The following is a 12,711-nucleotide window of genomic DNA, read 5'->3' on the forward strand; positions in this document are numbered from 1 at the left end:
TTTACGATTTTTTGATAATATTTGTGTAAAACTGAATGTTAATATTTGTATGAAAATGATAGAATTATATGTGAATGAAACTAGTCAGTATATAGACAATATGATCCACATGAATTAAGTAATAATGCAAGAGAATATTTTGGTAACACATTTCAAAATTTGAATTATGAGATGTCAGAAGATTAGATTTTTGCATGACAATAATCTATAGCTTTGCAGAGATATGTATGGCTTTACAGAAAAGTTGACATATGAAGTAGATGTATCAATGCATGAAGTGACTACACACTGAATTTTGTTTTTTGTTTTTTACCACTCCTAATAATAATAATAACAAATTAATAATAATAATAATAATAATAATAACAGTCATAATAATAGTAATTATAATAATAACTATTACAATATGATTAAACATATATTAAAAACATTAAAAAAATAAAAACTAATACATTAAAAAATTTAAACTAAATTCTGAAATAAATAAAACATTAAAAAAAACTAATACATTAAAAACATGAAATAATTAAAACATTAAAATAACATATAAGAAGAACAACTTCATAAGAACCTATTACTAAATTCCTCTCTAAGCTTCTTGTACATTTCTACCTCAAATTCATCAAGGGTAGGTTTCATCATCAACATATTTAACATTTTGAACTTCATCTCCTCTTCCTTTTGCCTTTTCCTTTCTTCATCTCACTCTCATATTAAGGCCATCATTCGTTCTCCTAGGTCATACCTCTTGTCACTACATTCTTCAAGAATTGTATTGAACGAATCAAGGTTTATAGATGAAGACGAAGAACCAGATTCCATTGCTAGTCTCTTCGTCTTTTTTTTTTCCATCTGGTCGAGTTCGTGGTTTTCCACCTTCAACAGTTGATGATTCTGGTTCAGATCGCTTTTCACTTCCTCCGCTTTCAGCAGGTAATTGCATGACCTCATTCGGATCCTACTTTTGAAATTTTTTCATAATTTCAAAACAATGTTGCAAATGGAAATGTTTACCTTTGTTCGCCATTACAAAAGCATTGTGTGCATGTTTTTCAACATCTGCATCTGATTGTCCACTCTTCGGATGTCGTATCTCGTAACTGTGTACCTCTACCCACTTGTTCACATTCGAATTAATGTGATCCCAACGTTGTTGTAAGGACTTAGTATTCCTCATCTTCTGGAGCTCATCAGGATTTGCAAGTCGTGCTTATTCGTACAATTTACAAGCTGCAACCCAAAATCCATCCTTAGTCCTTTTTGTATTTTTTGTAACATTTCCCCCGGCGTTGATGTAAGCCGAAACAAGTGCGTTATCCTCTGCTACACTCTATGAATTCCTCGGCATAGTCTCTCCAGGAGAAACTTCAACGACAACATCATCAAGATCCTCTAGATGTTGCGCTTCTCGTACCTCTTCAGTTGGAGTTGCGTTCGTGCTACCATCTCTTCCCGGAGAATGGTCCATAGGTTGGGTAAAATGTTGAGAATGGGAAATAATGGACTATCTTGAGAAAAATGTTGGTGATATTGGGTTGTATCATTTGGATTCATTGGTCTTGGTTGATTACCAAACCATTGTAAGGCTGCTTGAAATTGAGGATTATTGAGGATATTTGGATCAAAAGGAGGATTATTTGAATTATTTTGAGAGTTTGGAATATTTTGAAAATTCAAATTTCTTCTTAAATTTGGATTATTTCGATCCATATTGAAAGATAAAATATAATGACTTTAATTGAATATGAGTGAGATTAATAGGAAAAGGAGAGAAAATATGGAGAAAATGAAGATTTTGAAAATATGGCAAATTTAAGTTCATTTTATAGAGAAAAAAAATATAACCGTTGGTGTTTTTTTTTTAAAAAAAAAATAAGTTACCGTTTTTTTTATTACCATTTGAATAATTTTAACCGTTGTAAATGTCAACCAATTACAAAACAACAAATGGCAGCAAAAGCAAGCAACACGTGGGCCCCTGGCCAGCAGGAAGCTGCCACGTCGCTCTTGCTTGTCCCCTTCCCCACCTTTTCCAATCCCCTTCCCCATCTCTTATTCCTCTTCCCATGGAGGATTCACCTTCTTCCTCTTCCTAAGAGGATTCACCATTTCAACTCTACAATCAAGGGGATTCCTCTTAAGAGGAGAGAGAAGGCTAAGAGGAGGGTGAATCCCTACCATTGTGCATGCTCTAATACTTATACAATCTAAAGTTTTTAATGGAGTCAATCATACAATCTAAAGTATATATATATACGGGGAGGTTCCGCTAAAAACAGAGCTTATGGTGAAAACTAAAAACAAGCAATCTTAGCCATTGAATGTTCACTAGATAATCTGATGGTGTGAAACAACCTAGAGGTCACTATATACAAAAATAAGGTAATTATATCAAGTTATATTAATTTTGATGAAATTTACACCAAGGTCACTATATATAAAAATAAGGTAACTATATCAATTTTTACAATATTTACTTAGAGGTCACTATATACAAAAATAGGGTAATTATATCAATTTTGACCACATTTACATAAAGGTCACTATATACAAAAATAAGGTAATTATATCAATTTTGACCACATTTATTCAGAGGCCACTATATATAAAAATAACGAAGGTCACTCTATATAAAAATAAGGTAATTATATCAATTTTGACAACATTGACCACATTTATATATAAGTCACTGTTTACAAAAATAAGGTAACTATCATCAGATAACTTTTCCTTCTTCTCCTTGTCATCAGATAACTTCTCCTGCTCCTGCTTGTCATCAGATAATTTTGTAATAGCCAAATTGTGATTCTTCCAAGAACCATAAGCTATCCGATTCCAACGAATCAGCTTTCAGCTTCCAACAGTCTGTCAAAGCAAGCTTTTGAATCAGATATTATAAATTGTAGACAATTAAGAAATTATTGAAATAAGCAAATAATTACCGTGTTTTACATTTAAAAGCAAAAACAAAAACAAGGCAAAGATAATAACAAAATTTAGGATATCTAGTAATCTAGCATGCACTTATAGAATTAACGTATTATCCAAATCATTAAAATGGATTCGCATATGATATAGCATGAAACATAACAATTAAGTCTGCAGTTGCTCCAGTATATATAAAATACCAATTGACTTGGAAGTTAGGAGTGCTATAAAACAACAATAAACAGGTAGATAGTGCACTCAATCTTAGCAGCTAGGCCAAAAAATTCTAACACAGTAATAGACTTGGAACCTTTAAATATAACATGGTTGTTGTTTTTGTTGATTTAGAGTGAGCAGATATGTATGGGAACTTGAGGCAAAACTTAAAAGGATCCAGGGGAACAAGAGAACTCGAGTCAGTAAGTGTTTGTATCACCCATAAACTATTAGTCAGATCAAAGCTAAGCAATTTAACTATACAAGAGAAGAAATGTAGCTGGTTTTGTACTTCTGAATAGAAACACAGTGGAAGATAAATTCAAACTCAAAATAAAACTCAAAGCTACCAACTGTCTAAACTTAATTTTCACTTCAAATGCATATATTCAGCAAAGAGTACATGCCATACATAATTTCAAGTACTACATAGAAACCAACAATTAGATTTGACAAATAATCATTATAGTTTAACTAATATAAAATAGCATTCAGTAGAATAAAAATCATGCGTGTCATCAATTCCATATTAGCTAGACAAGATCACAGATGCTATTAAACAGATATTCAAGAGCTAATGCTAGCAATACAATAATCTGACCACACAAAAAGGCGTCAAAAGTAAGTGTAAGAGCACAAGGTAAAGAATTAAACTAGATTGCTCTAAACTTAAAGTAGGACTAGAATCATATGGGATCTGATAATCTGATGACATGAGTAGATAATAAGATATCCTAAAACATAAGTAGTCTGCATAGAAATTATGATTAGCTAATACATTTTCTGTACATAAATAGCAACTTGCATGCTCATGAATTCTAGGAACTTCATACAGAGCTTAGACAGAATAATTATTAATCCAAATTATGTTAGCAGATAGTCATAGTAAATAAAACAAGAAGATATGAAGTGTTATTTATATACTTTGAACATAAGAAGTACCAGTAACAACAAAAATGATTTATTTACTGCATGTTGGTCCGAAGATTGGAAGCAGGTACAAGAGTAGCAGTAATAGCCAGAAATCCCCTGGTACTATACAAACTGCTAATCAGATGGTCCCTTATGTTGGAGGCCAACACTCAAGACAAGTGGCCGACCTATCTATGGCACTATCTTATTCCTTCGGTAACAGAGGGAAACTCAAAAGATTAGACATTGCAAGCAGAGATGCAATGATGAATTTGTTGCAGAAAATAGGAAGGAGATCAATGCAACAAAGTCTTAATATCCAATGGCAATCGACAAACCAATTTCCAACCCTTACGCATCTCCACATTGATGAGATAGCAAAGGGAGCCCAAAAATTAACCAAAATTAACCAAAGAGAAACAAAATTCAACAGAAAATCAGACGAACAGACAAATCTAAAGCAAGACTAAGTTAGATCGAGCGAAACGAGCAGCATTTCGCATTAAAATCATGAAAAAAATTAATATAGTTAATCACCTAATATTATTAATTTCCAACAACTACACTATATATCAACCAAAAGCATCAAATATCGTAAAAACTTGAATTTGCAATCATAATATACCAATAATTGACAAGAAATGAGAAAGAAAAACATACAAATGCAAGCAACATTGGAGTATTTGAAGAACGAGTTTGAGAGAATTAGGGTTAAATTGTTTGACGAGTGAAAAATCGTGAAAGTTGTAGATCTTCTTCTACTTAGATATCTGTCTCATCTTTCGACACTTCCTCTTCAATCTCCTCATACGCTTCTTCTTCCACTACAAAAATCAATCAAATCAACAAGTGAACTTCAAATTAGTTAACAATGGTGGAAAAACTCGACTGAATCGAACAAATCACTGAAATTAAGGAAGAAACTAAAGTTAATTGATTAGTAAAACAGGAAATCGAACTAAATTGAAAAAAATCGAACTAGAAAATCGCAAAATTAAACAAAATCGAACAAAATTGATGAAAAAAAGTCGAAAAAATTGATGAGCAAAAGTCGCAAAATCGCACTGGAAATTGAACAAAATTGATCATAACATCAGAATAACGACATAGAAATGAAACTCAGATTTCCAGCAAAAGGTCGTTACCTGGAGAACGAAGAAATCCTCGAGTAGCAGAAGCTGGAAATGAGAGGAGAGAGAAAGAAAGTTTCGGCTTAGAATTGTACAGAGAGAAAGAACTAAACAACAAAAGGATAAAGAGGAAAAAGGATTTTAATCTCACCCATTGATTAAATTCAATGGTCTAGATTATCTGTTTTTAGTTTTCAGCTTTAGACTTGTTTTCACATGATCCACATTCTCTCTCTCACTCTCTCTCTCTCTCTCTCTCTCTCTCTCTCTCTCTATATATATATATATATATATATATATATATATATATATATATATATATATATATATATATTGTCAAACTCTATCACTTTTTCAAAACGCAATTCACTCAACATTGAATTTAATAAGGGAAAAACAATATGCAATTGTTGAGTGAATCAACACATATATCATTTAAATTTTAAATTTTTATATCTTATTACTCAACTAGATGGAAGCCCGTGCGATGCACGGTTTTTTCATCTAAAATTTTTAATTATTTGATTTATTGTATTTAATAATTTCAGACAAAATTACAAAGGTTTAATATTTTTTTTTTTTTACTATAATTTATAATGAATTTATTAAATATAAATAAATTGTAAATATGATATATTTTCAGTTATAAAAATCTTTAATGTGAAATGATAAATTTTTAATAATTTAAATTCTAAATCATTATTCATTGTTTTACCATATCTTTTATTTCAATAAAATCACCAACCTCATCCACACTACATCAATGGATAAATTGAACCATGAAATGTTAGCCAAACTTAAATTGATATAAATTAAATCTTTACATTTATATACAATAAATCAATATATTTACCAATAAATGAAAAATTGTTGCGATATAAAATCAAATCTATGCATTGGAATTTTTTCATCATCTCCAAAAATAACCAAAGCCATCTATATATTAAGTACGTAACATATAACCGTATGCCATTACATAAACAAATAATCGTTAAGTATCCTATATAAATACAATGTAACTAATAATTACAAATATAAATTTAACCATAAAACTTTAAAAATTACCCGGACATTGATAACCTAAAACTAACACAAAATTCGCTAGATGGGGTTTTGTATTGATACAAAATTTTATTTGTGTCGTATGATGTGTTAGATCTACACGTAAAAAAACATTTAGTAAATAAAACATAAACATATAATCGTTGAGTATCCCAAATTAATACAATGTAAGTAATAATTAGACATTCTAATTTAAACATAGGATTTTAAAAATTAAGCTAAAACTTATCCGGCCATTGATGACCAAAAATTAACACAAAATTACTAACACAAAATTCGCTTGATGGGGTTTTTTATTGATACGAAATTTTGTTTGTGTCGTATGATGTGTCAATTTATAATGGTAGGTATCACAAATTTTAATTTAATTATAATTAATGAACAATTTGTATTTCTTATCATAAATACTATCAAAATTTATCTTATAATGATAGGTATCAAACTTTATTATAAGCGTTTATCATTTAAATATTTCTTAGTATATTTTTTTTTTGGATTTCTTATACTCGTAGTATTGAATTAATAAATTTATCTTTTCCTATATTTTTACTTTATTTTTTTTCATTAAAATAATTTAATTCTTGGATTATAATCTACGTGGCATTAAAATTTTAGATATATCAAATCTAATTCGTTACTTTTATCTAGGTGACGACATAATTTTTTAACTCAAAAACAAAATACAAATATTTCTTCTTATTGGCCGAAATAAATATATTTCTTACGTGGCGCTCCGAATGCTCTCCAAAAATGCCTACTTTATTTATATATATTAGATTTTATTTTAACTATAATACTGATGCATAGATTTAGTTTATATACATTATATACAAATATTATATATTTTGTGTTAATTGAACATAAAAAAAATATATACACTTTAAATTCGTAATAACTTATAAAACTAAATATAATTTTGTTTCTTACTGAGTTACTCTTATTTTGTAATTCATTAGAAATATATATATAGCAAAATTTGTCAGAAAAAACCTTTTAAATGCATCATTTTACGAAAAAAAAACCTTTTAAAAGCTTTTTGGAAAAAGGAAGACAACCCAATCCCCAATTCACTTAATTAAGCTCTAAATATCTTCTGATTAGATGAAACCCGCGTGATGCACGATTTGTTTGAACTTTGTGAAACAAGGTTTTTTTTTTGGGTATTTATATGCTAAAATTTATTATATATTTAGATAAATTTACTAATATCAAAAGATAATATTTTATATTTAATTAATTTAAACTTAAAAATCTCATTCGCCAATTTTGCTTACGTAGCATTTGAATAATTTAATTCTAAAAGAAATTAATAATCTCTTTTTTAATTGGCTATAACTAAAATTTATAATCCTATATGGCACGCTAAGAAAATTAAATCCTACTTGGCTCTCTAAAAACTCGGGAAAAAACTCCCCTTTATATATATACTAGTTTTGTACCCTGTGCGATGCCCGGGTTGTTTATTGAATTTTAAGATAAACTTTTTATCTATATATGCCAAAATTTAAAATATATCATTGATACAAAATTAATTAGAAATTGATATGCTTTTGTGATTATTTAAATTATGTAGTAGGCATGTAAAAAAAACAAAATAAGTTTGAAATATTAGAAATTTCTAAAAATTAGTCAAAAATAAATAAAATAAAAGATTTAAGCCCATTGGGTTGACCCGAACCGAAACTTTAGGATAGGGTTGAACATTTTTTGACCCGTGACCTGAAGTGGCCTAACTCAAAATGACCCGTGACCCGACCCAATTGTTAGTTCTACATTCAGTATTAAAATCTTATTAGATTGTGAAGTATTGTATTTCAATCGATTAGAATATATTAAAAATTAATGTTGTACGTTTTGAACTAATTTTTTAGCTCCAAAAAAATTTAGATATAAAAAAAAGTTTATATGATAACTATTGAGAGTTATATTCTAATATTATTTTTAATAAAATTATAATTTAATTTGTACCTATCAAATATTGGTATTTTATCGAAAATAAAATTCTAAACCAACAATTTTATCTTAAATTCTATCCAAATTTTATTGAAAATAAAATTCTAAACAAATTTTTTATCATAAAAAAGTCTATCTAAATCTATCCAACTTTTTTATTCAGATAAATCCTACGTGACAAAAAAATCCTTATTTGTCGCCAACGTGGCGTGACACTTGGCGAAAAGTTAGAACGTCAAGTGTCGTTATCTCGTGGCCTGACTAAAAAGTTTAGCTTTATATATCACTAGTTTTGTGCCCAGACGATGTCCGCATTGTCCTAAAATTTTTAGCTTGAATGTTAAATACGATCATATAACCCCTTTTGATATTGTAAAATATTTAGACATACATCACTTACACTTATATAATAGTGTACTTTTTTAGTTTTATTTGTAAATAGATATAATGTTATTATTAACTTGATATTTTTTATTGCACTTAAATTATTTCTAATGAACTGAAAGTATTTTTACTAAACTAAAATTATTTCTTCTTATTAAAACTTATTTTTTTTATTTTCTATTTTTTATTAAAATATATTATAAATGGATCTCATTTTAAAGAACTTTTTAAAATGAATTTTTATGATGAAAATAGTACCGAGTTATAAGATATTTATTAAAAGTTATAATTAGTTTTGTTTATATATGAAATATTAGAAGTATATCATAATAAAACATTATACAATATTTTTATCTTAAAAAAAATCTATCCAAAACTCTCTTATTTAGCATCCTATGTGTCACAATAATATCTATTTGTCCCCTACGTGGCTTGACACTTGGCAAAAACTAAACTAAAATGCCAAGTATCGATGTCTCGTGGTCTGGCTGCGAGACCGACTATATATATATATATATATATATATATATATATATATATATATATATATATATATATATATATATAAGATTCTCACTTAACCATTTATTAATGAACTTAATTTATAAAATAAAAAACAAACCAAAAGCCACCATCCCCACCACCAGCTAGCCACTCCCTCCCTTTGCTCCTCCCATGGAGGCAGCCCCCTCCCCCCAACCGAGCTGCCGCCCTGAACACTCAACTAATGGCGACCCACAGCTACCGCTAACCGACCCTCTTACCTTTCCCCTTACCCCCGCTGCAACCCTCCCGCCTCTATAAACCCTAACACTGAGCATGTATGGGTGTTTCCGATCAAGTGCCTCACTCTTCTTCTCCCTCTCTTCTCTCCTTGACTCACTCTCTTCTCTCCTTCTTTCTCGCTGTCGTCACCGCGTCGCTGACCTCTCCAAGGATCCTCCACTACTCGATGTTGATGCTCTCATCAATGTCTTAGTGGGGTTTTCGGTTGATTCTCTAACTAAAGAAATAATCGTTGGTGTTAGGTGAATGGTCGGGGTTAGGGTTTAGGGTAAGGGAAAGGAAAAGGGGTCGTCCGACAGTGGAGGTGGGTCGCCGGGGTGGGGAGTTCAAGGCGGCAGCTCGGTTGGGGGAGGGGGGCTGCTTCTAGGGGAGGGGGAAAGGGAGAGGGTGGCTGGCTGGTGGTGGTTTTTGCTTAAATTTTTGTTTATAAATTAATTTAATTATTAAATAGCTAAGTGAGAGTTAGAGGGTAATTAGAAGAAATTAGAGCTTAATTTAGTAAATTAGAGGGACTAGGTTGTCTTCAACAAAAAAAAAATTGACTTCGGGTTTTCTTTTACAATAAAGCTTTTAAAAGGGTGTTTTTTTTTTTTTTTTTTTTTTAAATTTATTTACAAATTTTCCATATATATACATATATACTTAAATGATTTATATCAATAAATTATTTATATTTGATTAAATTTAATTTTTGATAATTTGTCCTACTTATAAAAATGTTAGATTCGCCACTAGTTAAGAAAACAAAAGACTTTTTAAGATGAGGTATGATGTTAATTTTAAGAAGTTTCGTTTACGATATCACCAATTCACGAAATCAATTTGGGTTTTGAATGAAGAAAATTGTTCTAGAAAAGATATCAAAGATGCACTAGATACCTTGACTGTTATGATTGCAGAGTGTGCGCGATTTGATTCTTTGTTGCAGGACTTGTGTTTTGCAATTGAAAGATATCTAAAGTTTCCTATTGCAGAGTGTGCGCGATTTGATTCTTTGTTGCAGGACTTGTGCTTTGCAATTGAAAGATATCTAGAAGTTTCTTATCTTTGACAAGGTCAATCTACTTGTCACTAATAAATAAAGCCGGTCTCGCAGCCAAGCTATGAGACAATGACATTTGGTATTTCAGATTTTCGCCAAGTATCGAGCCCCGTAAGCGACAAATATGTATTATTGTGACATATATAATGCTAATTAAGCGAATTTTGGATATATTTTTTTAGATAAAAATGTTAGTATAGAGTTTTATTATCGATATACTTTTAGTATTTCATATATACAAAATTAATCATAACTTTTAACATATATAATTCGGTTCCATTTCCATCATAAAATTAGTTTTACAAAATTAGATTATAATAGAAAATAATTTTAGTTTGGTAAAAATACTGTCAATTCATAAAAATAATTTAAGTTCAATAAAAAAAATTTCAAGTTAATAATAACCTATATATTTATTTATAAACAAAACTACAGAAACTACACTATTATATAAATAAGTGATAATGCGACATGATATTATATGTCTTCTGCATTATCAAAAGGATTATACGATCATATTTGACATTCAAGCCAAAAAGTTTATCTTAAGATTTTATCAATAGGCACAAAACTAGTTTTATATGAGCTTACCCAAACTTTTTAAAACAGGTCATCCCAAATCCGACCTCGGAAACAATGATCAGGTTACGAATTAGAAATTGAACTCAAAAGCTTAAACATAACAACAGGTTTGGGCTGGGTTAATAAATTCGTTTAGATCAGGGTTAGAGCTAACCCAAACATGAACCCAAATCCAACTCGATCTAATTGACAGCGTTACCCACAATTCCACAAACACAAGTGCTACAAAGTACAAATCTGCAATATACTTGTTATTATTTTTTAAATAAAAAATTGTTAGTCTTATTGTAAACGTCACCTTGGATTGCTTGTTGAGCAAGAGCACGGAGAGTGGTGACATAATTCTGCGCGTAGAAGGTGCTACCAGGGAGTGTGGTTGAGCAACTCGACCAAAGAAGGGCATTCTCAGTGAGAAACCGCGAGGTTTGTCCATAAATGGACTTGCAATTCCATAGTAGTAACACAATGAGAAATCTTATTACTTGGATTGCCTGCTTCATTTATTTTACAATTTTGGGACTAGAGATTAATCTAAGGGACTATTTATATTCAAAATGATGTTGTATCGAAGATTTAGCTAGATTAAGTGATGATAATAATCATTCCCAAATTATAAAACAATATTTATAGAGTATTATCAATTTATCAGGACCATTTCGCTTAATCAAAGTCATAAAAAATAACTCTTCCTTGTTTAATATTTACTGGTATGATGAAGAAAACATTTACTATACTAGCTCATACAAAGTCTTTGATTAATTTTTAAGATAAGGAATGTGCCAATTTTTTTTTTTTTTTTTTTTAAATTAATGAAGTTATACAAGTTTTACAGATCTACGTTTTGATAAGAAAAAAATGTTTGCATTGTAATGGAAATTAATTTCTCTATATAATATTACCTCCGTTTTTATTTAGTTGACACCATTTTTTTATCATGATGAAGTTATACAAGTTTTACAGATCTACGTTTTGATAAGAAAAAAATGTTTGCATTGTAATGGAAATTAATTTCTCTATATAATATTACCTCCGTTTTTATTTAGTTGACACCATTTTTTTATCATGCTAGTCAACACACTATTTTAACAATTAATATCTTTAATTCTCGACATTGTAAAACTATAAAAAGTGAATATTAATAAAATATATGTTTTATTATAGCTAGAAATCACAAAAGTTAGTCAATGAGTACATCAAAAAACAAATTATACTGTGCTCTTCAAGGTCCAAGGATAAACTTACTTGGGCTTACTTGGCCTATTGCTTAGGAGTTTTACAAACATGTGAAATGATGAAATTGGCCCAATTTATATGTTTGGAAAAACCAAGTATTTGTGGAGAACTACCATATATAACACAAGTTTTGCAAATAACTACCTTATTTTCAATTTTATTTTGAAAATAACTAAATTATACATGAAATTTGTGTAGTTAGCCCTACCTTTAAACAAAAATCATCCAACTTTCTTTTAATGGGGCCCAACCCCATTATTAACATATAAAATTTAACTGAAATTTGGATGATTTCCGTTTAAAATTAGTGCTAACAACACAAAATGTAAATATAAGGTAGTTAATTACTGGTTTTGATCGATTATAATTTTCTTTTCTAAATACAATCTAAATTAGTAACTCCCTTTTGGATTGCCTTGACCAATGAACGTGTAATAAGGCTAAGCTAATGTGGACCAACGCGGAAGGTTCCAGTGGATGAAG

This window comes from Chenopodium quinoa, unplaced genomic scaffold (assembly GCF_001683475.1).
Source record: "Chenopodium quinoa cultivar QQ74 unplaced genomic scaffold, ASM168347v1, whole genome shotgun sequence".
Taxonomy (NCBI): domain Eukaryota; kingdom Viridiplantae; phylum Streptophyta; class Magnoliopsida; order Caryophyllales; family Amaranthaceae; genus Chenopodium; species Chenopodium quinoa.